This window comes from Meleagris gallopavo, chromosome 11, assembly GCF_000146605.3.
Source record: "Meleagris gallopavo isolate NT-WF06-2002-E0010 breed Aviagen turkey brand Nicholas breeding stock chromosome 11, Turkey_5.1, whole genome shotgun sequence".
Lineage (NCBI taxonomy): Eukaryota > Metazoa > Chordata > Aves > Galliformes > Phasianidae > Meleagris > Meleagris gallopavo.
This window is the reverse complement of record NC_015021.2, coordinates 12328582-12334666: the sequence shown is the minus strand read 5'-3', so window position 1 is coordinate 12334666 and position 6085 is coordinate 12328582.

Genomic DNA, 6085 nt, shown 5'->3' with positions numbered 1-6085 from the left:
TCCTCCATGGCCGGTGGCACAGCGCCCTCTGGCGGCCGCTGTGTGCAGGCGCTGTGCGTGCCGGCGCCATTCCGCCGCCTTCGGTCTCTGGGCAGCCTGTGCCAATGCCTCACCACCCTCACTGTAAGACTTATTCCTCATATCCAAACGAAATCTCCCTTCTTTAAGCTTGAAGCCGTTTCCCCTTGTTCTATCACCGCAGACCCTGCTAAAGGGTCTGTCCCCTTCTTTCCCGTAGCTCTCTTTCATACAATGCAAGGCTGCTATCAGATACATTGGAGGCTTTATTTGCCGGGTGAGTCTGGAGTCTTTTGGAAATGCCTCGGAGGCTCTGAAAGCTGATGAGATAGCCTGTGGTAATCAGAAACCTCCAAACCAGCGTACTGATGTCAGTCTGTTGTTCCAAGCTCTTACTTCTAGCCAATAGGTGCTGACTACACAATGAAGGAACCTTCCAGTTCCACAGACATGGCAGAACGGCTCCCACTTCTGCAATGCTTCACACATCTCAGCTGCAACACGTGAGAGGGACCCAAAGGAATACAGCTTAGATTAATCACTCTTGTCAGAAGTAGGGGCCACAAACAGGACAGGAGGTGCAGTAGAAAGGAAAGCAGTATCAGAGGCAAAGCCTGCTGTCTGTGGCAGTGTGGAACAGCTAAGCCCTGCACAGATTTAGCTCACTGCCTTGCTCCGGTGGGCAGGGTGAATGTGCAGTGCAGAGTGCTTAGGCTGGTGAATACATCAGATGCAAGCAAGCACCAGTGAAATTAGAAGAGCCAGCACAGCAGGCTGGGGGGAAAAGCAAGACACACTCCTCTGTCAGCCGATCGGCTGAAACAGCAGTTCTGTTTTCATTCCGAGATTAGTGGCTAACAAAACAGTTTCTCAGGCTATGAAAGCAAAATGTGTAGAAAGCAAGGGTAGTGCTTCAAGTGCGCTGCGGTCCTTCCAACAAGCACAAGTTCAGTTCCCATCCTGCCTTTAGGTAGTGGATTTACTGTGGTCATGTCATGTCTTTGCCTACACAAACATATTGATTGTGCCCAACTCCACTAACAGCAATTTATAAACAGAAAATACAATAGAGCAAACAGTAGCATTTTGCCCACAGCAACATCTGTGCTTCAAGCTGCTTATTTCCATGCTAAACAGCACAAATCTGTTGATTTGATAACGGTGTCAAATGGTAAATCTGGATCAGCTCTGCATATACCCAAGATTAAGCATTTCTGAGGCAAAGCCTTCAACTCCATTAAAAAAGAAATAGGCCTTAATTCTAATCTCAGTATAGTGGAGTTAATGCAGTTACTTTCTCGCTGTGCGGATATCACATCATCTTTATTGAGTGGTGAGTGCAAAGGTGCGTCAGCCTGAGCTCAGCTCCAACAACCACAGCTCTCCAGCTGCATTTTGCTACCATTTTGCTGGCCCTTATAACTCAGGCCTTCAGAAAAGACTGGAGGGGCATGGAATGAATTGCAGCACTGTTTTCTGACCACCTTGCAATGCAAACATCCTGTGACTACGGAAAGAAAAGATACGCTCACCCCCAGACTACCTACATGAGAACTATTAGAATAATCAGACATAAAGACACACTTAAATATGAATTTTATTGCTAATGATATTTTTCCTAAAAATTAGTAAGGATGTATAGGAAAAGCAGCATTTATGGTAGTGTGCAAAAACAAGAATGATCTAGAATGGGGGGAAAAAAGCACTTCCTGCACGCTACCCTCCATGACATATACATATATCTTGGTCATATCATGAGGAGGAAAAGACACAGACACATTTGATGAAAGCAGGTGTGTATTCTTGCCTTCATTCAACCTGCTTGACTGGTTGAATCTTCACCTATTGAACCGTCATTCCTAAGCCCTTACCCTTTCACAGAGGCTAGCTCCTCAGATCCTCTCCTTTAAGCAGCACAAGCTGGTGTGTTTTCACGTGTCACTAAGAATCCTGCAGGCAGCCCTGCTTCAGTTCTTTAAGATGGTTTGGCATACTAGAGGGCTGAGAGCTTCTAATTCATTCTCAAAAAGCTTGGCTGCATCCATGGCTTTTGAGTCTCTATGCGAATGTGTAGACTCTGTGAGCCCTGCCATTTAATTCTGAACAGCCTTTAACTGCTATTGAACAGATTTTGTCATTCCTAACTGATAGTATGCATTACGAAAAACAGTGACACTGCAGTGCAGGTGGGGTTCTCATGGCTGTAAGAGGTATTAGGCCCCAGCTAGGAAAGTACATGCCTGGTACAGCTATAACTGGCATTGCTGCAGCATGAAGAGCACCATTCAGAAAAAAGCACATGTTTAGGACTATGTGATCTGTTTTGAAAATGATCGACTTGTATTTTCTTTGCATTGAGAAATTCACTCTTTCATAAGGCTATATCTTTAATGGAAACTTGATTCATTTTGAACTTTAAAAGTAGATCATTTCTTGCTTTGATTTTAAACCCGAGAGTCATAGAACGACAGACTCACCAAGGTTGGAAAAGACCACCAAGACCGTCCAGTCCAACCATACACCTACTACCAATAGTTCCCCACCAAACCATGTCCCTTAGTACCACATTACACCTTTCTTGAGCACCAGGGATGGTGACACAACCACCTCCCTGGGCGGCCCATTCCAGCCCCTGACAACTCCTACAGAGAATAAATCTTTTCTAATATCCAACCTGAACCTCCTCTGGGGCAATCTGAGGCCGTTTCCTCTCATCCTATCACTCTGAGAAGAGGCCGACCCCCACCTCACCACAGCCTCCTTTCAGGGAGTTGTAGGGAGCAATTAGGTTTCCCCCGAGCCTCTTCTTCTCCAGACCAATATCTTTATCTTAAATACTTCACTTGAAGAAGCTGGGCTCTCAGATAGTTAGCTCTTGAAAACACAATATACATGTTCTCCTGCTGTGCACAACAGCTGTTTTTTCTTAAAAAAAAAAGGAAAAACAACCCTCTGAACTTACTAGCTAATTCACTTTGTGCTATTCTTTAACAATCGCTATGAAATTCAAAAGGAATCAGAATTATGTTTATTTCCTTCCCCTCTTACAAGTTAAAGATCACAGAAGGAAGAGATGGAAGCATTCTACACCTAGTTATATAAATCACAACTAAGCAGCAGTGTAGACATGTATCAGTGATCTCAAGGCTTAAAAACTGTAGAAATGTTTCTTTGCCAAAGTTGCAGGCAGTCACCACCTCCTTCTGAGCTCAAAGGTACCAGGCCTCTGGGAGAACTTAAGTAGAGCACTATTCCTTCCTTTCGTGTTTATCAATAGGAAAGTTCTGCTTTAGTCCTTTTTTGAACCTGCAGCAAGTGAAGTCCTTTTGGGGCACACCATTAGCAGAACGTATGCATCTTTTATTAATCTCTGAAAGGACACTGATATATGGCTCCAAGCCAAAGTTTCTTGAAAACTGACATTGCCTGGATTAGGCTCACTTTTAGTAATATAGCCAAGATAACGTCTGTTTCCTTCCCGTTATTTCAGTCTGCTGGAGATGGTCCTAAGAGTCAGGAAAACTTAATGCTTCCGCCTGGCTGCTATCCACGTTCTTGTCCAAGACCTCTATTGTTTAAATATGTAGGATACAGCCACAACAACTTTTGGATGAAATGAAAAAGGTCAGAGCTTGATTGACAAGTTTATGTGGGTACAAATTTTCCTTTATTTTCATCTTTCGCGACATACCTGAAAGCCTCTGAACCTCAAAGAAATGAATCTCCTTCTGAATGAAAGCATATAAAGAAGCCTTAATATATTAAAACAGTATGATTACATGAAGCTGAAAGTGGAAGTATAAAAATAAGACTTCTTACTATAAAGAACTCATCTTGGGCACCCTGCCTCTTTTACCTGATTAAGGAAGCCACGTGCATTTCTTCTCAGCTTTCCTTCCTCTGCCAAGCACAGCTCAGCATGGATTACAGCAGGATAATGAACCAGGCCACAACACACACAACAGTTGCCCTCTGGGTTACAGCCCATAGTACAGCAGCTTGCAGGAGCACGTTGTGTAAGGAACCAGACATAAAAGCAGAGCCAGCCAGGTTCCCTGGAGTGCTTTCCTTAACTCATGAAAGGGAAGAAGAAGCCTGTTAGAGGTGAGGGGAAGTGTGCATGGAATAAACCCAGCCTCAGCTGCGCTTGAACCTAGTTGCAGGTAATGAACATGGATCAGGACACCTTGGAGGCTGAGAAGAGGCAGACACTACCCCAGCCATAGCAAGCCAGCTGATTTCAAAGTTCCTGTCTGCAAGGTCTGCTTGTGCTTTTTGTGTCTCTTGGCTAATACTGCATGCAGAGGGGTTCTGACAAAGTTGTTCGAGTTAGTTCTTCTGCAGACTCTGCAGAGCAGCAGCAGTCATTAAGAGCAGAGATACCGAACCATGGCCTCTTCCTCTGCAGTGCAGTTGGTTACAGTGTCTGAGGAGTCTGACTTCTACAGAAAAAAAAGATCCCTTGCAAAGGTAAGGATCTCTTACTTTTCTCCAATTAGAAGAACTGGAACAACAAATATTGGTCTTCCTTGCCACTGATCATTCACATTTCTGGGATAATAAGAAAAGACCACTGCTGCTTCTCAGCCATTCACTTCATACGTGCTCGGACAACTCCGCCTAGATGGTGTGAGAGACAGGCAGAGGATTCTATCTAAGGAAATGCATTACTGTCTGCAGACAAGCTTAAAAACCACAAGTCCTTAAGCATGGCAGCCTGCCTAATGCCAAGGAGTTTCTGCTGAGCTGTGTGTTTGTCCAGGGGATGTTTAGTAACCAGTAGTATATATATGCTAATTTAGGTCTTCTATAAACCTTCTATTTTAACTGGATTTTAGACCCCCCAAAAAACCCAACGCCATTCTTTCCACTGGTGTTCATGTTAACAGTATGTTCACAAGGTTACTGCTGACTGTGACCATGTTACACTGGTGCTCATATTGATCCTTACCCCTACAGAACCTACTATGTCAGAAAAGATCAAAGAGCAGCACATGCCTTTTCCAACCAACTGGTGCCTTTAAACTCTCCTTTGGACAGTTAAGAATCAGTTATTAAGATGTCACTACTAGAAAATAACTATTGCATTTTTGGAAGTTTAACAGTAAACAACATTGCCAGTATATTATTGCACACAATAAAGGTTTTTTTAACTACAAAGGTAAGGAATGAGTAGTCTAGAAGACCCAGAATAATGACCCCAGAGCCATTCCAGTCGCTGCTCCAGCAAGCATGCCCAGTGCAAGATCTCCATCACTGTCACGGTAACGCTCTCGAATGATGACGTGGTTTGCAGGGGGTTGGCCATATGGTCCTAGGCAGTAAGAGATTGTTAGAAGAAGGGCAAAAGAAATGCAGATCATAATACCATGCATTTGGATTTCAAAACCTGTCCACCCCTTCCCTCTCTTCCTTCTGTTGAACATTATGATGATGTCAGCTAGAAAGACAGAATACATAGAATCATACGTAAAATCATAGAAACATCTGTTTTGGGTTCAGCCTCCATAATTTTAGAAAAATTGCAGGAACCCAGCAAGACTCCTAACCTTATAAAAGGTTAACATCCCAGAGAAAAGCTCATAGCAAATGTAAAACTGAACATTATCTGCATCTGTATTTGCAAAGAACCTATGAATTACTTGCATCATTCCATCAGGTTTTGGTGGGCTTAATGTAAGACATGGGTTTAAAAATTTAGTCAACCTTGAAATTAATACAAATAGTGAAGTTCTTCAGTAGCTTTTAAGCCAGTGGTTTGCCAGAAAATATGCATCAGTTATTTGCTCTAATTGCTCCTTAATACTTCAATTCAGCCTTCACATCAGCCACTGATCTGTTGCACGGTGACAGCTGCCACATGCCTTTTCAGATGAAGACTCGCCCAGCAGTAAAGAATTAACCTAAAACTCTTAAAAACCACCAATTAACCCCTGCTCTGCAACGGAGTAGTGCAAATACCACGGAACTCTATACGTGTTTGTGCGATCTCTTTCTTAGGTCTTTACTAACTTCGATGGGGAAAGCCTTAGAATCTTTCAGCTGGTGCACTTCTCTTGTCACAAAA